This window comes from Pseudorca crassidens, chromosome 3 (assembly GCF_039906515.1).
Source record: "Pseudorca crassidens isolate mPseCra1 chromosome 3, mPseCra1.hap1, whole genome shotgun sequence".
Classification (NCBI taxonomy): domain Eukaryota; kingdom Metazoa; phylum Chordata; class Mammalia; order Artiodactyla; family Delphinidae; genus Pseudorca; species Pseudorca crassidens.
The window spans coordinates 102,697,183-102,719,675 of NC_090298.1; the positions used below are offsets into that span (position 1 = coordinate 102,697,183).

General features: G+C 41.2%; 1 pseudogene; it reads left to right on the plus strand.

The window, feature by feature from the left end:
* Positions 1-961: 961 nt before the first annotated feature.
* On the plus strand, positions 962-18,469 carry LOC137221003 (regulator of nonsense transcripts 1 pseudogene; annotated as a pseudogene).
* The last annotated feature ends 4,024 nt before the right edge of the window (positions 18,470-22,493 follow it).

Consider the following 22,493-nt stretch of genomic DNA (forward strand, 5'->3'; position numbering starts at 1 on the left):
CACCATAATGATCTGACTTAATACATCATGAAAAGATTACCAAAGTTTAGTGAACATCTATTACCTGATACAGATACAAAATATACAGATCCTCGTCCTTATTTATCTTATAACTAGAAGTTCCTACTTTTTGATTGCCTCCATCCAGTTTCCCCTCCCCAACCCTCACCTCTGGTAACCACAAACCTGATCTCTTCTTCTATAAGTGTGTTCATTTGTTTTTGAAGTATAAATGACCTACAATACTATGTTAGCTCCTGTTACACAATGTAGTGATTTGGTATTTTTACATATTTCAAAATTATCACCACAAGTCTATTAAGATCTTTCACCATATAAAGATAGTACATAGTTATTGACTTTATTCCCCATACTGTACATGTCATACCCGTGACTCACTTATTTTGCAACTGGAAGTCTGTACCTCTTAATTGCCCTCACCTATTTCTCCCTCCACTTTTCTCCCCTCTGGCAACCACATATTTGTTCTCTGTATCTGTGACTCTGTTTCTGTTTTGTATGTTTTCTTATTTGTTTTGTTTTTTAGACTCCACATATAAGTGAAACCCCCTAGGTCCATCCATGTTTATGGTTGTCCATCTTTATTTTTTCTCCCTCCCCCATTAAAACACATTCACCTCACCCCTCAATAACCTCTGGTCTTTCTCAGTGTGGAAAAACACGTGGAAAGCAACCCGTTTTTCCATTTGTCAAGGAGACTGAGATTTCTTCTAGCTGATCTGATCCTTGTCCTTGGTGTTGCCAGATGAGGGATCTCCGGAAGCAGCAGAGGGGCCCCAGGACCACCCAGATATCTGGGATGCTTGTGCTTGCAGATCATTCATTCAAAAATGCAGATCAAGCACCTACTGCATGCAGCCAGTTTTTGAGATACTTAACATAACTCAGTGAATGAAGCAGACACAATCCCCGGGCCTCAATGCTAGACAGAGAGTTGGACATGCACACTAGATACCATACACAGCTCCTGTCCACGTACATCACATGTGATGCCATCATAGGCTTCTACACATCTGGAGGCATCTTCCTATTTTCTGATGAGGATGATGAACCACAGGACTTACTGAAACAGTGAGTGGCCTCTGGGTGTGGAAGGAGGGGGCCTCTTGCCTCTACAGAACAGGGTGGGACAGTACAGGAGGGTTGGGACCGGCAAAACACTGGATCTCACACATCTTTTGATTCCCATGGAAAAGCGAGGCCTTGTGGCTTCCACTCCAGGAGGAAAGTAGTGAAAAAGAACTGTGGGTAAGGTCCCAGGACCTTGGGGACAAGAGCGGAGGCTGGGCTGTACCATCCCCTGGAAACTTATCTCCATTGTAGGTCCGCCTCAATCTGTGGATGTGTGGACCTACTTCTCCCTACCTTCTCCAGCCCTCATCCTGGTGCCAGAGAACCTGAACTGACTTCTCTGGAAGTGACCAGAAGGAGGGTCTGGAAGAGCTAGGTACAGGATGGTTTTGGGGTGGGCAGGAGTCAGGAACCATGTAGCCTGGAATGTGCCAAAAGCCAGCCCTGAGAGGTGACTAGAAGTTTGGTGTTCTGGCAGGGGATGGGAGGGAGATTTGGAGGAGGCTACTAAGGGTCCCAGCTGCTCCATGTGGGAGCCTAGGTTGGGCCAGGAGATTGAGGGTGAGGGCTATCAGTGGAGGGTCCATTGCAGCACCTGAGAGTGGGCGCTCATTACCAACCCCACCCTGATGGCAGAGGACTGCATCCCCTTCCTCAACACATTCCTGTTACCTGCTGCAGCTGAACACTGTGATGAAGGATTATCTGGAGGTGAGTGAGCCTGGGCATGGGGTGGAGGGGATCCTGTGGTTAGAAAGGAGGGAGTCCATTCCTGCCTAAGGTCTGAGTCTCCCCGTTTGTCATCAGAGAATGTTGAGTTAGAAGGTCTCTGGCCTCAGTTCCCCTGTTCCCCCATCTCTGGAGCCCAGAGCCAAGCCCAGGTCCACCTCCTGCTTCTGGGCATGTGTGTCCCCTGCTGGGCCCTGGCAGTAGTGCAGTATGAGAAGGGGTATGGATGGGGGCTAGTTATGGGCTCAGAGGTCTGTTTCTGACAGACTTTGGCTGTCTGCCTTCCAAAGCAAGGTGATCAACTTTCTGAAAAGGAGAGAGGTGAGCAGCTGTGGTCTCACTGTAGGGAGGTGTAGAAATCAGGGACCCCAATGGGCAGGACCCTCTCTGGCTCTAACCCTTGGATCTTACACTTGTTGAGAGAGTTTGATACACATAACAGGAAAGAGCCATCCCATTAATGGGTGGGGGTAGGGGATGACATCAAGGACAGCTTCCTGGAGGAGGAGCTATTTAAACCCAGTTGGGACGTGAGGCAGGGCCTGGATGGAAGTGGAGGCAAGGAGGGTCTCCATGTGAGCAAAGACAGAGGACCAGCCCCCTGTCCCACTCCTCACCCCCAGGAGGTCCCCACAGTTCCCCCACCCAGGCCTTATCTGTGAGTCCTCAGATGGTAGTTTTGACTGAAGATGCACTGTGTGCAGGAAAGGCAAATCTACATCTAGAGTAAGTGCCTCTCCCAGAAAGAGAAACATTGCTCCTTCAATGGCCAAATGTATCCAATGTAATCACCTGCCACCCAGGGCTGACCAGCCCAGGGAGTGGTGATATCTCAACCCTTGCTGAGAACCATCTGAAGACCACCAGAACAGCTCTTCCACAGCTAAGGCTATAAAGAAAGAGCCACAGGGAGTCTGGTAGGAGGGGCAGAGAAGCAATTTAGTCAAGACTCACAGCCACTGCCAGCACATGTGCCTGTGCACACTTAGGAAGGAGGTGAACCAGCTTGGCCGGAGCCTGCCATGGGTCAGGGCAGAGACTGCCACTGCCAGCATGTGCCCACTTATGAGCACTTGGCAAGGAGAAGAGCAAGTTCAGTAGTGTGGGTCAAATGCCTGCAGCCCCAGCCCAGCCTCTGACCAAGGCAAGTAAACCAGGGAAAAACTGGAACCAGCTCACAAGTGCAGCCCCAAACCCTTGGGCACCGGACATGCCCCCAAACAAGGTAGAGGCTGCCATCACCTCCCTCAGAGCTCCTGTTCCAGCAGCTTGGGCACTGGCCTCAACCCCAATAGGGCAGTGACTACCATTCAGCCTAGGAGTCTCAGCTTTCAAATGGCTTCTGCTGTAGCCCCTCCAACTCAAACCCTACCAAATTCCCACCAAGGCAGCGGCTGCCATCGCACCCCAGGGAAGTCCTGGTCCAGGATGACTTCAGATCCAGCTGTCTCACCAAAGCCACTAGGCACATGCAGAACACACAGGGACACTCTCACAAAAGGACATACCGTCAAGACCGCGATAAGTAACTGTTTCACCTAATTTCTTAGAAACAAAGAGGGAAAGTTAAACAAAATAAGAAAACAGAACATGTTACAAATGAAAGATAAAACCCCTGAAAAAATTCCTAATGAAACAGAGATAATTCACCTGATAAAGAATTCAAAGCAATAGTAATAAAAATGCTAACCTAACTTGGGAAAAGAATAGATGAACGCAATCAGCACTTCAACAAAGAACTAGAAAATATAAAAAAGAACCAGTCAGAGATGAAGAATTCAATAACTGCAATGAAAAATACACTCAAAGGAATCAACAATAGATTAGGCAATACAGAAGAATGCATAAGCGATTGGGAGATAGAAAAGTGGAAATCACCTAATCAAAACAGCAAAAAGAAAAACAAATCGTTAAAAATGAGGATAGGTTAAGGAATCTTTGGGACAACATCAAGCATACTAACATTCTCATTACAGGGGTCCCAGAAGAAAAAGAGAGAGAGAAGGGGACCAAAAATGTATTTGATGAAATTATGGCTGAAAACTTCACTAACCTGAAGGAGGAAACAAATATCTAGGTTCAGGAAGCACAGACAGACCCAAACAAGATGAACCCAGAGACTCACACGAAGACACGTCATAATTAAAATAGCAAAAGTTAGAAATGAAGAACTTTAAAGGCAGCAAGAGAAAAATAATCACATACAAGGGCATGCCCATAAGGCTATCACCTGATTTTTTTAGCAGAAACTTTGCAGCCCAAAAGGGAGTGGCATGATATATTTAAATTACTGAAAGGAAAAAACCTACAACCTAGGATACTCTTCCCAGCAAGGTAATCATTCAGAATTGAAGGACAGATAAAGAGTTCCCCAGACAAGCAAAAACTGAATTAATGACTACTAACCCAACCTTACAAGAAATGTTCAAAGTTCTCCTTTAAGAGAAAAAGAAAAGGCTACAACAAGAAATAAGAAAATGGAGGTAGGGAAAAAGTCATTGGTAAAGGCAAATATATAGAAAAGCAGTGCATCAACAATTTAAATAAGCTAGTACAAAGGTTAAAAGAGAGAACTCTTTAAGTCAACTATAACTACAATAGACAGTAAAGAGATAGGCATGAATATATAAAATATGACATCAAAACATAAAACGTGGGGGAGGAGTAAAAATGCAGATCTTTTAGAATGGATTTGAACTCAAATAATTATCAGTTTAAAACAAGTAGTACAATTATAGGTCAATACACATGAACTCCGCAGTAGCCGCAAATCAAAAACCTACAACAGATGCACAAAAATTAGAGAGAAAGGGATACAAACATTAACACTAAAGAAAATCATCAAACCACAAGGGAAGAGACTAAAAGAAGAAAAAAAATAGAACTACAAAATAAATAAAAAACAAGTAACAAAATGGTAACCATTACATACCAATCAATAATCACTTTAAATGTCAATGAACTAGATGCCCCAACCAAAACATGTAAGGTAGCTAACTAGATAAAAAGGCAAGACCTATCTATATACTGCCTACAAGAGACCAACTTCAGAGCTAAAGACACACACAAACTGAAACTAAGAGGATGGAAAAAGATATCCATGCAAATGGAAGTGAAAAGAAACCCAGGAGAGCAACACTCATATAACACAAAGTAGACTTTTAAAAAAAGTCTATATGAAAAAATGAGGAAGGGCATTATATAATGATAAATGGGTCAATACAAGAAGAGAATATAACATGTTAAATACACATGCACCTAATATAAGAGCACCTAAATATATAGAGCAAATATTAAAAACATAAAGAGAGAAACTGACAGGAATACAGTAATAGTAGGAGATGTAACACTCCACTTACATCAATGGATAGACCATCCAGACAGAAAATCAATAGGAGACAGAGACCTTATATGACACTTTAGACCAGATGAACTTAATAGATATTTATAGGACATTCCATCCAAAAAGAACAGAATACACATTCTTTTTCAGTGCACACGGAACGTTCTCCAGGATAGATGACATGCTAGGCCACAAAACATTACTCAGTAAATTTAAGAGGACATAATTTATATCAAGCATCTTTTCTGACCACAACAGTATGAAGTTAGAAATCAATTACAGGAAGAAAAAACACAAATGCATGGAGACTAAACAACACGCTATTTTTAAAAAATGTATCAACAGATAAACCAAAGAGGAAATCAGAAAATCCCTAAGACAAATGAAAGTAAAAACACAACTTTCCAAAATCTATGGAACATTGCAAAAGCAATTCTAAGGGGGAAGTGTATAGCAATATAGATCTACCTAAAGAAACAAGAAAAATATCAAATAAACAACCATCAAAAGGAATTAGAAAAAGAAAAACCAACGAAGCCCAAAGTCAGCAGAAGAAAGAAAATAATAAAGATCAGAGTGAAATAAATAGAAACCAAAAAAACAAAAACAAAAAACCCTAGAAATATCAATGAAAACAAGAGCTACTTTTTGAAAAGATAAACTAAATTGATAAGTCTTTATCCTGGTGCATTAAGAAAAAAAGAGAGAGGACCCAAATAAACAAAATTAGAAATGAAAGAGGAAAAGTTAAAACTGGTATCACAGAAATGCAAACAATCATAACAGAATACTACAGTTATATGCCAACATATTGGACAACCTAGAAGAAATTGAAACATACAAGCTTCCAAGATTGAATCAGCAAGAAATAGATAACCTGAACAGACTGATTACTAGTACTGAAATTGAATCAGTAATCAAAAAACTCCCAAAAAACAGAAGTTCAGGACCACATGTCTTCAAAGGGGAATTCTACCACATATAAAGAAGAATTAATACCTATCCTTCACAAACTATTTCAAAAATCTGAAGAGAAGGCAACACTCCTAAAATCATTCTATGAGGCCAATATTACCCTGATGCCAAACCCAGACAATGACACTGCAAAAAAGAAAATCCCAGGCCAACATCTCTGATGAATATAGATAAAATACTCAACAAAATATTAGCAAGCCAAATTCAATACATAAAAAGCATCATACACCATAATCAAATAGGACATATCCCAGGATGCAAAGATGGTTCAATACCTGCAAATCAATCAATGTGATGATACAGCACATTAACAAAACAAAGACTAAAAATCACATGATCGTCTCAAAAGATTCAGAAAAAGCATTTGACAAAATTCAACATCCATTCATGATAAAAAAAACTCTCAACAAAGTTGGTACAGACAGAACAGATCTCAACATAATAAAGGCCATTTACGACATACCCATAGCTAACATCACACTGAACCATGAAAAGCTGAAAGATCCGGAACAAGACAAGGATATCCACTCTCACCATTTATATTTAACATTGAATTGGATGTCCTAGCCACAGCAATCAGACAAGAAAAAGAAATAAAAGGCATCCCAATTGGAAGGGCAGAGCAAAACTGTCACTATTTGCAGATGACATGATACTATTATACATACAGAAAACTCTAAAGTCTCCATTAAAAGACTATTAGAAGTAAAAAATGAATCAGTAAAGTTGTAGAATACAAGATTAGTATACAGATATCTGCTGTTTTTCTATATGCTAATAATAAAGTATTAGAAAGAAAAAGTAAGAGAACAATCCCATTTATAATTGAATCAAAAGAATGAGCTACCTTGGGACTTCCCTGGTGGTACAGTGGTAAAGAATCCACCTTCCAATGCAGCAGATGCGGGTTTGATCCCTGGTCAAGGAACTAAGATCCCACATGCTGCGGGGCAACTAAGCCCATGTGCCACAACTACATTGAGCTTGCATGCCTCAACGAGACAGCCCACATGCCACAAAACTACAGAGCCCAAATGCACTGGAGCCCACGTGCCACAACTAGAGAGAGAAAACCCGCATGCCACAACTAGAGAGAAGCCCAAGCACTGCAACTAGAGGGAAGCCCAAGCGCCGCAACAAAGAGACTGTGTACTGTAACGAAAGATCCTGCATGCCTCAACGAATATCCCATGTGCCACAACTAAGACCCAATGCAGTCAAAATAAATAAATAAATAAGATACCTAAGAGTAAATTTAACCAAGGCGGTGAAAGACACATACTCTTAAAACCGTAACACACTGATGAAGAAAACTGAAGATGATTCACATAAATGTAAAGATATCCCATGTTCATCAACTGGAAGTATTAATATTGTTAAAATGTCCACACTACCCAAAGCAATCTACAGATTTAATGCAATCTCTATCAAAATACTCATGACATTTTCCACAGAACTAGAACAAATAATCCTAAAATTTGTATGGAACCACAAAAACCCCAAATGGCCAAAGCAATCTTGAGTAAAAAGAACAAAGCTTGAGGTATTATGCTCCCTGACTTCAGACTATACTACAAAGTTACAGCAATCAAAAGAGCATGGTACTGGCACAAAAAAAGACATATAGACCAATGGAAAAACATAAAGAGACCAGAAATAAACCCATGCACATATGGTCAATTAATCTACGATGAAGGAGGCAAGAATATACAATGGGGAAAAGACAGTCTCTTTAATAAGTGGTGTTCAGAAAACTGGACAACTACATGTAAAATAATAAAATTAAAACATTTTTTCAAACCATATACAAAAGTAAACTCAAAATGGACTAAAGACCTAAATGTATAAAACTCCTAGAAGAAAGCATAGGCAGCACACTCTTTGGCATAGGTCTTAGCTATATACTTTTGGATCTATCTCCTCAGGCAAGGAAAGCAAAAGCAAAAAATAAATAAATGGGACTTAATTAAACTTAAAAGCTTTTGCACAGTGAAGAAAACCATCAACAAAAGGAAAATACAACCTACTGAATGGGAGAAAATATTTGTAAATGATATATGTAATAAGAGACTAATAATCAAAATAGAGAAAGAACTCATACAACCCAATATCAAAAAAAAATCAAATTAAAAATGGGCAGGAGACCTGAACAGACATTGTTCCAAAAAAGACATACAGATAATATATAAAAATATCAAATCACTATGCTGTACACCTGAAGCTAAAATAATAAGTCAACTATACTTTGATTTAAAGACAAAAAGAAAAGGAAAGAAAGAACCAGGCTTGTGAAGATCTGAGGAAGAATGTTCTAAGTACCCAAGCACAGGAATGAGTTTGTCAGTCACTGCGGTCAGAGGGAAGGCCTGAGCAACTGGAGTGATGAGCAAAGGGGGAGAGAGGCAGAAGCAAGGTCAGGGAACCAAAAGAGGCCACTCTTCAGAAGGCCTGATAAGCCAAGTAGTTTGAATCTTTTTTAGGGCCAAACAGAAACCTCTGGAGAGCTCCTTCCATTCAGGAGAGTAATGTTAGAGCTCTCATAGCACAAGAATAGCTCAGCACTGAGGCTCCTGGTCCCATTTTGGCTGCCATCAGAGCATCAGATGATGGGATATTGAGGTAAGAAGAGTAAGTACTGAGATAAATTATAATTAAATGGTAATTATAGTACTGAGGTTCTAATTGGAAAGTCATAATAATCCAAACCCTATAGAAGCAAAACTCAAGCTGGGGCACTATAGATTTATCTGGATGAGCAATTATTTTTCAAAGACACTTGGACACTACAGTATACATTTTTGCTCTGCCATAATGAATGACATTTAAACAAAACTGAAGATGGAACAGAAAAGACTGTTTACAAGAGGTGGTCCAGGCACCAGGAGGCTCTGATAAACAGAACACCCTTTACTTAGGTTACATATAGCTTAATATAGAGTATAATATTGAGTGCAATACTGGGTAAACTCAATAATACTCTAATACTGAATATAGCTTAATTATATACAGTTTAATATTGAGCTATATATACCAGACCATATAAAAAATGTGATCACTTTTCTATAGAAGCTACCATTTAATACTGAGAAGACCAAAGATATCCTACGGTAGGTAAAGCACATAAAACTGTACATCTACTCTTACAGTAAGTAGCTAACAAATGTTTAAATGAATAAATGAATGCTTAGATTTCAATCACTTGTCATTCAGTAAAAATATGCTATTTAATTGAGATTATCTGATTTACAAGTTAGTTTGAATAACATCTCAATTTTTTTAAATTTATTTATTTATGTTTACTTTTGACTGTGTTGGGTCTTTGTTGCTGCGTGTGGGGGCTACTCTTTGTCGCAGCGTGCAGGCTTCTCACTGCGGTGGCTTCTCGTGGAGCACGGGCTCTAGGTGCGTGGGCTTCAGTAGTTATGGCATGCAGGCTTCAGCAGTTGTGGCTCAGGGGCTCTAGAGCACACACTCAGTAGTTGTGGCACATGGGCTTAGTTGCTCCATGGCATGTGGGATCTTCCCGGAACAGGGCTTGAAACTGTGGCCCCTGCACTAGCAGGCAGATTCTTAACCACTGCACCACCAGGGAAGCCCCTACATCTCAATTTTTATGACAGAATTTAAGTCTATCTGATATAAGGGATGCTTGGTATTTTATTATACTTTATTGATAAAGAAAAAATTATAAAAATGAGGCTTTAACATTAGCAATTCCATTCTAATATATTGGGAATTATCATAGGTATAGTCAATTTGGGGCATAAATTTTATTTCCATAAAGCCAACTTGGGGGGAGTAAAAGTATTTTGATAAAAGCTATGATAAAGTACACTTTTCTTAAATTAGCATTCACAGAAGAGTTAAATCACAGGAAAATGCTTTAAAAACCTATCTAAAGATAGTCCTTGTGGATAACCAAAAACATTAAAAATAGATAACTGACCTAAGCACATGATAATATCAATCAACTATTACAGCAATCAGGCAGTATACCTGGTTATTTTTCATACACTGCCTTCTCTTTTCTTTTCATGAGGTATAAATTACAATCAGTGAAATGCACATATCTTAAGAATATAGTCCAATGGGGTTTAAAATATGTGTACACCCTATAAACAGCACCCATACTACAGAAACTTCCCTCTAGGCCTTTCCCAATCAATCTCTTCACCTTCTGCTTGAGGCAATCATCACCATAGCTTAGTATTACCAGTTTTAAAAATTCACTGATAATCAAACACCTGCAGTCCTCCGCTCTACCAGCTGAGCTACAAAAATAAACTCCAAATGGATTAAAGACCTAAATGTTAAGGCCAGACACTATCAAACTCTTAGAGGAAAACATAGGCAGAACACTCTATGACATAAATCACAGCAAGATCCTTTTTGACCCACCTCCTAGAGAAATGGAAATAAAAACAAAACCAAATGGGACCTAATGAAACTTAAAAGCGTTTGCACAGCAAAGGAAACCATAAACAAGACCAAAAGACAACCCTCAGAATGGGAGAAAATATTTGCAAATGAAGCAACTGACAAAGGATTAATCTCCAAAATTTACAAGCAGTTCATGCAGCTCAATAACAAAAAACAAACAACCCAATCCAAAAATGGGCAGAAGACCTAAATAGACATTTCTCCAAAGAAGATATACAGATTGCCAACAAACACATGAAAGAATGCTCAACATCATTAATCATTAGAGAAATGCAAATCAAAACTACAATGTGATATCATCTCACAACGGTCAGAATGGCCATCATCAAAAAATCTAGAAACAATATATGCTGGAGAGGGTGTGGAGAAAAGGGAACCCTCTTGCACTGTTGGTGGGAATGTAAATTGATACAGCCACTATGGAGAACAGTGTGGAGGTTCCTTAAAAAACTACAAATAGAACTACCATACAACCCAGCAATCCCACTACTGGGCATATACCCTGAGAAAACCATAATTCAAAAAGAGGCATGTACCAAAATGTTCATTGCAGCACTATTTACAACAGCCAGGACATAGAAGCAACCTAAGTGTCCATCAACAGATGAATGGCTAAAGAAGATGTGGCATATATATACAACGGAATATTACTCAGCCATAAAGAGGAACAAAATTGAGTTATTTGTAGTGAAGTGGATGGACCTAGAGTCTGTCATACAGAGTGAAGTAAGTCAGAAAGAGAAAAACAAATACTGTATGCTAACACATATATATGGAATCTAAGAAAAAAAAAAAGGTCATGGAGATCCTAGGGGTAAGACGGGAATAAAGACACAGACCTACTGGAGCATGGACTTGAGGATATGGGGAGGGGGAAGGGTAAGCTGTGACAAAGTGAGAGAGTGGCATGGACATATATACACTACCAAACGTAAAATAGATAGCTAGTGGGAAGCAGCCGCATAGCACAGGGAGATCAGGTCGGTGCTTTGTGACCACCTAGAGGGGTGGGATAGGGAGGGTGGGAGGGAGGGAGATGCAAGAGGGAAGAGATACAGGAACATATGTATATGTATATCTGATTCACTGTTATATAGCAGAAACTAACACACCACTGTAAAGCAATTATACTCCAATGAAGATGTTAAAAAAAAAAAAGAAATGAAGAGTGGGAAAGACTTCTGATGCAATGGAGACTTAATAAAGATTTGATTTTGAATCAATAAAAAAATTCATTGAATAGAATTATATTACTACTTAGCAATAAAAAAGAATGAACTAATTATAGATACAACATGGATGAACCTCCAAATCACTAAGCTGGGTGAAGGAAAAACCATACACAAAAGTAGTATATAATGCGTCATTCCATTTATATAAAATTCCAGAAAAATCCAACTAACCCTTGCTGACAGAACTCAGAGCACTGGTTGTCTGGGGACCAGGGAGAGGATAAGCAAGAGGAATTACAAATGAGCATAAGTAAATGTGGGAGGTATATTCATATGTCAAAACTTACCAAATTGTACACTTTAAATATGTGTAGTTGATTTTTTTCAACTATATCTCAGTAAAGCTTAAAATCATAACTCCAATGGCATATCAGTTTGCTGGATAAGAAAAATTTACTTCACAAGTCACACAGAGCTTACATATTCAATAAGTAATTAAGCTTTCATAATGTGTTTTAACTTAGAAAAGGTTTCACCATTTTGCCTCCAAATATTTTTCTCTAATGCAATTTTTCTTCCATTCCATGAATCCAATTCCATGTGTGTTCAATACCAATGCTGTCCTACAATAAAGAGGTCAATACTGCTCTTTTTATTTTTTTTCACTCTGGGCTTTTGTTTGGTTTATTTCTATTGATTTGCAAGTTCACTGATCTTTTCTCACTGTCCAGTCTGTTGTTATGACCTCATTTCATCTCACTTCTCAAATTTCCATTTGACCCCTTTTTAGTTTCCATTTTTCTACTATGAACCTCTATCTGTTCATCCATTATATCCATCTTTACCTTAAAGCTTTGAAAATATTTATAATACTGTCTTAAATTCTTTTTGAATAGAAGGCTCTAGTTAAATCTTCTTTCGGTTCAAATTATAAAACAATTGTATGTGTCGTTTAAATAAGGGAGTAGACTTCCTTATTTAATGTTTTATTTACTTTCAACGTACAGCTCAAAGCACAAACACTGCACGCTTTAAACCCAAACCCTTTCCTTCCCCTGTTTATTCAATATTTTGGACACATATTATGACATATGCACTGGACCTAAATTCAAGAGTTCTGTGAAAACCATATCATTGGAAGAAGGAATTCATTGATCTACTGTATTTTTCAAGGGCTTCAGCCTCATATTTGGTTATATGTTACTAACTGATCCACTAAAATAAGATGGCAAAAAACCCAGCTCAATTTTTGGAAACACAATTTTCCTTATTATTTTTTTACAAGTTGTATGCACCTATTGTCTTCTGTTATTAAGAAACGAACAAAATAATGTCTTAGTCCAGATTTGCTTTTAAGTGATGCTTCACTTTATACTTTTTGTTGAGGTATAAATCACAAAAAATAAAATGCATATGTCTTAATAGTACAGTTCAATGATTTTGACAATGACTGGGTAACAACCACTGAAATTAATATACAGAACATTTCCATCACTCCCAAAATTTCCCTCATTCCCCCTTTCCAGTTAGTCTGCTTTCCCCAGAGGTAACCAGTTTCTCATTTCTACTAACATGGTATAGAACTGCCTGTTCTTGGAACTTATATAAAATGAAGTCATATATAAGTACTCTTTTGCGTCTAGATTCATTCACTCAGATACTATTTTTAAGATTTATCCATGTTGTTTCATCATTCAAAAGTTCATTCTTTTTAACTGTTAAGTATTCCATTGTATAAATATACTACAATTTCTTTACCCATTTTCGTATTGATGGGCCTCTTGGATTGTTTTCAAACTTTGGCTATTACTTTGTATAAACCTGCTATGAATATTCTCTTATACACACTTTCATAGACATATGTTTTCATTTCTCTTGGCTTAATACCTAGAAACGGAATTTCTGTGTCATAGATGTACTCACTTTATATATCTTTTTCCACTCCTCAAACTGAATTTATTTGTGTTTTTAGATATTATAAAATATATCCTGTAAACAACATGTAGATAGGTCTTGCTTTTTATCCAGTTTTGTAATTTCCTTCTCTCTAATGGAGCATTTAGTCCACTTACATTTAATGGAATTACGGTTTTGTTCAGATCAGTTTAATTCTACTACCTTGGTATTTGTTTTCTATCTGTCCCATCTGTTATGTGTTCTATCGTTCATTTATTTCTATTGTCTTCTGTGCTTACAGAATAATTTTTATCCAATTTTATCTATTTAATTGATTTTTTTAGCAATACTTCTTTGTGTGCATCCACTGTTACGTGTTGTAATGGTTACCCTATAGATAGTAATACACACACTTAACTTACCACAGTCTCAATTCATAAGATATTAAAGAACAATACAATAACTATACAATGGTATAATTTCATTTAATCCCCACTCAATTCCTTGTATATTAGCCATACGTTTTAATTCAACATATTCTATAAACCCCATACCCATTATTACTGTTTTGTGCTTTAAACAGTCAAGAGTCTTTTAAAGAACTTCAGCAATGTCATGAGCCTAAAACGACTAAAATTAGACTTCAAGGGCATCAAGACAGCCAGAACCTAAAAGGCCAAGATTACAGAGAGAAGAGTTCAAAGAACCAAGCCCAATAGTCTAAGCCGTTTTTCCTCTTGAGGCACTTGACAGTTTGTAAGTAGTATAGGCTGAGAAGCACAGAAGCGGCGCAGAAACTAGCTGCTATGAGTTCGAGAAACTATGCAGGATTTTTCTCAGTTTCATGGCTCTGGGAAGATTTTAAAAATGGGATTAAAGAACCACCAAAAGGATGGGGTTCTGATAAAAACCCCAAGTATTCAATTGGACACCACAAGGGCTACAGTCTATGCTGAGGTTAAGCCAGAAATAGACCAGCCTTACAGACTTGAACCCAGCTGTGAATCAGCTCAGCCTGTTTGAATTAAAGTAATCCATGCCGACCCTAATTGACTGCCAGAAGCTAAAGAAATCCCCGTTAGAGAAAGATAACATTTCAAGAATCCCTGTAATTTTTACACATAATTTTAGTAATTCAATAAAAACTTTACCAGGTATACAAAATAAAAAATAAGGGGGTGGGGGGTGGGGGAGGCAATAGAAACTGATGCACAGGTGATCCGGCTACTGGTTTTCAGAAAAAGATTTTAAATGACTGTAAAATGGACGACAAGATAGAGAAATCAACTAGAAAACTAGAATTTATATCAAAAGAATAAAATGGAACTCCTAAAACAAAAAATAATATCAGAAATCAAGGATGCAATGGAGACCACCTCACATCCGACAGAATAGGTAAAATTAAAGCAACGTACCTACAACAGGCCGTGGCGACGGCGGTTCCTGCAGTCGCTGTGAGCTGCGGGTGGCTCCGAGGGCAGCAAGAGCAGCTCTGGTCGCGCGGCTCGCGAGGTTGCGACCCTTTGGATACTGCCCAGCTACGCAGCGGCCTAGCCCTCGACGTGGCTGAGAGCTCCGCGCAGCGAAAAGGCAGCAGCTTGAGCTTGGAGGCGTTTCCGCCCAGCCCGCACATGCGCACCTTCCTGGGTGCGCAGAAAGCCAACCTCCCAGGCTTCGACACGCAGGGCTAGGAGTTTGAATGCACCGAGATCGCCTTCCCCAGCCAGACACAGACGCGCCTCCCAAGGTGGCAGCACTAGAGGCCGGGTCCGTGTAGAAGCTGCAGCGGGACAGGTGGACTCGCAGGTGGGCTGACCCGTGCGCATCCTGCAGAACCAGGCGAGAATGAGAACGTGGGCAAGACCAGCCAGTCGGCCAAGTTTAACTTCAAAGAAGATGAAGACGATACTTGTTAGAGGAAGGATGTCTCATACATGCCTGCAGCTACTGGGGAATACCCGATCCCGACTGCATGGTTTACTGTGATACCAGCAAGAGTGGTTCAGTAGATCACGGAAATGCTTCTGGCAGCCACATTCTAAGTCACCTCTGAGGGCAAAATGCAAAGAGATGACTCTGCACAAGGATGGGCCCCGGGGGAGACGGTTCTGGAGTGTTATGACTATGTCAGCAGCAAGGTCTTCCTCCTTGGCTTCATTCTTACCAAAGCCACCTGGGTCATGGGGCAACTGTGCAGCCAGCCCTAAGCCACTCAGAGCAGCCTCAAGAAAATCAGATGAGAGAGTTCACAGTGGAAACCCCGGATCCAGGACCAGTACTTCCTGTCCTGGCTGATCACAATCCCTTCTGAGCAGGAACAGCTGTGGGCTCACAGATCAGCAGGGAGTAGATGAACCAGCTGGAGTAGCTCTGCAAGGAAAATCCTTCCACCACCTTGGAGGACCTGGAGAAGCCAGGGGTGGAGGCAGGGCCCCAGCATATCATCCCCAGGAAGGAGGACTCTTACCAGTACCGGAACATATTTGGCCCTCTGGTCAAGCTGGAGACCAACCACTCTAAGAAACTGAAAGAGTCCCAGAGTCAAGGTAACATCACTGTCAGGTGGCACCTGGGCCTTAACAAGAAGAGAACTGCCTACTTCACTTTGCCCAAGACTGACTTTGGTAATCAGGCTTTAGTAATAATTTGGTTAGGAGACATGCAGCTCATGCAGGGGAACAAGATTTGTCTGTGGTACAAAGGGGACCTGGTGCCCCTGTGGAAAGGGATTGGCCACGTCATCAAGGCTCCTGATAATTATGGCAATGAGATCACCATTGAGCTGCAGAGTAGTTGTGGGCGTACCTTGGCGGTAACTCATAACTTCCAGGTGGATTTCATGTGGAGGTCAGCCTCATTAGACAGAACGCAGAGTGTTGAAAACATCTGCTGTGGAGGAGAGCTCCGTGTTGGGCCACATCTACCGTAAACTGCTAGGCGTGATCAGAGAGTGCCAGCTGCCCAAGTACTTCACAGCACAAGAGTTCCAAGACCTCCACCACTCTCACGTTGACTTTCCGAGGATGGTGCTGTAGACACCACTGAGCTGGATCCAGGGACCACTAGGCACAGGGAAGATGTGACCTCAGCCACCATCATCTACCATCTGGCTCAGTGGTCCTGTGCTAGTCTGTGCCCCAACTAACATAGCCAAGGATCAGCTGACCAAGAAGATCCACTGACCAGGCTGAAAGTCATGCAGCTCTGCGCCAGGGTCCTCGGCTCCCCATTGTGCATCCTGGCCCTGCACCAGCAGGTCAGGAACACAGGTAGCATGCCAGAGCTCCAGAAGCTGCAGTTGCTGAAGGACAAGACCTGGGAGCTGTCCTCTGCAGACCAGAAGTGGTACTTGGCCCTGAAGCAGACTCCTGAGAGGGAAGTGCTTGTGAACACAGATGTCACCTGCTGTACATGCAGGTGACCAAAGCTTGCCAAGAGGCAGTTTCACAGGGAGCCAGGCCACTGAGCCCTGGAGTACATGGTCCCTGTGTCCTCAGAGCCAAGCAGCTGATCCTTGTGGATGACCACTGCCAGCTGGGCCTCATGGTGATATGCAAGAAGGCAGCCAAGGCTGGGCTGTCCCAGTCACTCCTTGAGTACCTGGTGGTGCTGGGCACCTTTCCCATCTGCATCATCTGCCTCCAGGTCCAGGATCAGAGGTACCCTGCACTCAGCGCCTTCCTGTCCAACATCTTCTGCAAGGACCCTTGTCAGAACAGCAGCAGGTCATGTGAAGATGCTCTGTGTGACCCAGGGCCAGGAGGAGATCATCAGGTCAGGTACCTCCTACCTAACAGGCCAGAAGCTGCAAACAGAAAAGATCACCACAAAGCTAATGAAGACGGCTGCCAAGCAGGACCAGATTGCCATCATCATGTCCGTCATCATGTCCTATGAGGGCCAATGCTCCTACCAGCGCAGTACATGCAGCTCAGTAACTCCCTGCACACCAAGCCCTACCAAGAGGTGGAGAATGGCAGCGTGGATGTATTTCAGGGGCTCAAGAACAATTTTATCATCTTCTGCATGTGGGCAGGTAAGCACCAAAGCATTGGATTTTTAAACAACCCCAGGCACTTAATGTGGCCCTGACCAAAGCACATTATGGGCAACCCAGGGGCCCTGTCCAAGCAGCTGCTCTGGAACCACCTGCTGAACTACAACCACCTGCTGGGGGCGGGGGCACTGAACGATCTGCAGGAGAGCCTCATGCAGTTCAGCAAGCCCAGGAAGCTAGTCATCACCATCAACCTTGGAGCCCGCTTCATGACAACATCCGTGTATGACCCCGGAAAGCCATTATCCCAGGATCAGTCTATGATCAGAGCAGCCAGGGCCAGCCTTTGAACATGTGCTTCCAGACCCATGACCAGATCAGCATGATCAGTGCCTACCCCAGCCTCATGACCTCCATGAACAGTCCCCATGGCCTCCAACCTGGTCATGCCACCCATGCTGCCACCGGGGTATTTTGGACAAGTTAACAGGCCATCCACAGGTGGGGCACCCCAAAAGGCAAGACTGGTCATGGGGGATTCTAGAAGAACAGCTTTGGGCCTCCTGGGCCAGCCAGAGGGATCTCCTCAACAGCCAGGCCAGCCGGGCATGTGCCGTCAAAGCTGTCTCACAGGGTGCCCTGAGGACAGGCTGCATCTCCATCAGCCAGCCCTCCCAGGTGAGTCAGGCCCACCTCTCCCAGCCCAGGCTGTCTCAGGACAGTTGTCTTGGCAGCATGGCGCTGTCACAAGACTCCATATACTCCATGTACCAGGGGCAGCAAGCATACCCGCCCAGCAGAGTGATGGGGCTGCACCAGTACTAGAAGGTGGTCTCCTCCACTAGCATCTTATTCTGGGTTAAAAAAGTAAAAATAGGGCTTCCCTGGTGGCGCGGTGGTTGAGAGTCCGCCTGCCGATGCAGGGGACACGGGTTCGTGCCCCGGTCCGGGAACATCCCACATGCCGCGGAGCGGCTAGGCCCGTGAGCCATGGCCGCTGAGCCTGCGCGTCCGGAGCCTGTGCTTCGCAACGGGAGAGGCCACAACAGTGAGAGGCCCGCGTACCGCAAAAAAAAAAAAAAAAAAGTAAAAATAAATGGATGCCTTTCCACTGCTAAAACTGAAGCATCATTTTGAGCAGCACGAGAGGGAGAGGAACACCCAAGGGAGAGAGGAGCTTAAGTCAGAGCAAGTGCCCAATGTCGGTGCTTGGTGAGGAGGAGGAGGGGGAGTGAGAGGTGGGCTCCACCACGGAAGACCATCCACCATCAGGCCTCACCATCCCTGCTGCCAACAAGGCCCAGCGCCCACAATGTCCACACCTGGGTCTGCCACCAGGGCAGAGCGAGGAAAACCCTCGTCTCAGAGGAGCCCTTTTCCCTGTTCTGTTCTTTTTCTCTTTTAGTTAAAGGGGAACTACGTTTTAGCAGGAAAAAAACTTCACACTCTGTGCCCAGTCAGGGCTCCGGGCAGTTGACAGCTGTGCTAGGCTGAGCCCCTTCGAGGTGTGCTGTCCACACCAGCTCTGAAACTGTGGAGGGCATGCTGCCTGTGTTCTAAGAGGGTTTTCCTGTAAAGAAATACATGTTTGGAAGGTTTCTGGTTGCTTTTTAAAGATTCTTTCAAAGAAGTACTGAAATAAACACTTTCCTGAGTTTGTCTCCCAAATCTGAGTGGTGGACCTGGGTGATGTGAGTAGGTTCCAGAAACAAAGTTTAAACAAACCAATACAACTAGAGACTAGGAGCAACACCTGTGATGCAATTGCAAGAAGGGTTTTTGTTTGAAGTGTTAGCTTCCAGCAGCTTCTCCCTGCAGGTGAGGGAGCAGCATTCAGGAACAGGAGGCTCCTTTCTCCACTAGACTCTGAGAAGCAAAGCATTTCCCTCTAGGGCTGGATTTGCCCCTCACTCCCTATGAAAATTTGGACACAGAGACAGACACATAGAGGGAAGATGATATGAAGATACACAGAAAAACAACAGCCATGTGACTGTAGTGATGAAGCTACAAGCCAAGGAATGCCAAAGGTGGCTGGCAAACATCAAAAGCCAGAAGCAAAGAAGGATTCTCCCCCAGAGCCATCAGAGAAAGCATGGCTCTGCCAGTGCCTTGATTTCAGACTTCTAGTCTCCAGAACTGTGACACAATTGCTGTTGTCTTAAGCCACTCAACTTTTGATACATTTTTACAGTCACCCTAGGAAATCAATACAACTACTAGTATAGTTAACAACATGGATGAATTCTCAAAAGCATTATATTATGTAAAAAAATCTTACATAAAAGATACTAACTGTATGATTCACTTTACATGAAGTTCTAGAACAGGCAAAACTAACCTATGGTGGGAAAAAAATCAGAACAGTGATTGCTTATGGGTGAGGAAGTTGGGACTGGCTGGGAAGAGGCATGAAGAAACTTTCTAGGGGGATGACTATGTTCTATATCTTGGTAGAGGATTGGGTACACCAGTGTTTGCATTTATCAAAACTCAGCAAATGAATACCTAAGATTTGTGTAGTTCATTGTATATAAATTCTACCTCAAAATAAAAACTACTATAAACAAATACTGAACTCTAGCTAATGGTATGCATGCTGAGGTGTTTAGAAGGAAGTGTAGTGAAGTCTGCATTTTAATTTGAAATGCATTAAAGAGTAAGATGGATTGATGACTGTATAGTTAGATGGTTAGGTAGATATGTGATAATGCAAGTATAATATAATATTAATGGCAGAATTAATGTGATAATGCAAGTATAATATATGCAAGTATAATATAATATTAATGGCTGTCTAGTTGGTGGACATATGGCTGTTCAATGTAAAATTCTTTCAACTTTTCTGTGTGCTTGAATATTTTTATAATAAAATGTTACAGAAAAAAGAATGTAATAAAGGAGTTAACCAGAAAATTAATCAGGCTGCAGCACAGAATTTTAAAAAGAATGGAAAATACAGAAAGGAGCATAAGTGATACCAGTCTCAGGGATAAAGACTAACATAGGTATAATTGGAGTTGTAGAAGCAAAGAAGAAAAAGAATTGGCTAGATGCTGTTTTTTAAAAGATTGTTTTTGAGAATTTTTCAAAGTAGATGAAAGACTTCAAGCCACATATTCGGTTAATAAAATGAATTGCAAGCATTTCTTTTGAATACAAAGGAAAACAAAAGGAGGTATATCTAGTTAAACTGTTGAAAAACAAAGACAAAAACCCCTTAAAAGCATTCAGAGGTGCAACAATGAGACAGAACTGACTTCTCAATGGAATGGCATCTCTAAAGTGAGGCCTGTGAATAGAGCTGGCATTTATTAGGCTTCTATTATACATCAGGCTCTGGGCTAAACCCTTTACAAACATTGTAGCATTTAATCCTCACACCCTCCCAATGAGGTAGAATTAAGAATCCCATTTTAGGGCTTCCCTGGTGGCGCAGTGGTTGAGAGTCCGCCTGCCGATGCAGGGGACACGGGTTCATGCCCAGGTCCAGGAAGATCCCACATGCCGCGGAGCGGCTAGGCCCGTGAGCCATGGCCTCTGAGCCTGTGCGTCCGGAGCCTGTGCTCCGCAACAGGAGAGGCCACAACAGTGAGAGGCCTGCGTACCGCAAGAAAAAAAAAAAAGAATCCCATTTTAATAAAAAGAAATTGAGGGTTGGAAAAGTTCATTATTTGTGTAAAGTCAGATGGCTAACCAGTGGTAAAGATTACAATTTAATTGTGACAGACTAAACATATTCATCTTAAGCTTTGTGCTTCCTCCCGTATTATACGTGTTCTGCTTTTTTCCTCCACTTCTGTACATCTGCCAAGGCTCTTGATCTCAGCATTCCCTGATTTGGTAATCCCCCTGCCAAGTCTTGTAATGGTTATGAAAATATGCTTGGGGTTAATATTGAAAATGGAGAGGGGGAGAGAGAGAGAGAGAGAGAGAGAGAGAGAGAGAGAAACTGAATGTGGTGGAACACTAGTATCTAGTATCGGATAACAAGGATACAGATCACATTATTGTATGATACTGAAGCACTGACTGTAGACAGAATACATTTAATTGGCACCTTTTCTTTGAATGCAGTATATCTAGTCTCCATTTTGACACTCTAGTAGATGACTGAAATGCTACCTTGTGTCTTGTTAGCACCGTATTGTAAAGTGTATATTATTATAGAAAATTGACAAGGTGATGAGCTGTCACTTTAGCTAAGAGAATATCCTATTTTTAATGAATATTATTTCATAAGGAAATGTGCTGATGACAGCTTATTTCAGTGGAAACTGTTGATGCGTATCCTTTTTGCTAGACAACATTATATCAGTAGTGACTATACCTAAAAAATTATGCTAGATGCTAGAAATGCGTTTGCAAGAATAATTTTTAAGAAATGAGTACATAAGAGTAAGCAAAAGTATTTTTGAAATATTGTGTTAGCATATATTTATTATAGGAGATTTTGTGGGGGTATATTTCTTATGACAAAATAGTAATTTATATCCCAATAATATTTTGTTTTGATATATTTTTTCTTTACATCTGTGCTAAGATGTAAGAACACATCTTCAGAATAAATTTACATGTGTAGATGAATGCACAAATGTATGTATGTATATACTGATATGCATATAGATGAAATATTCCAAAGTTTGTATTATATGTCATATAAATTACATCCAATCTGGCAAGGAAGCACAGATCTTCCACTGATTACTAGAATTAGGAGAGCTAAATTCAAGTCCTGGTTCTATCACTTTTATTTTGTAATCTTGGGAAAGTCCTTTAATCTCTTATTTAAGACGAGTTTACTTCTCAGTTAAAAATGGAGAAAATAATATTTGACCTACATACTTCA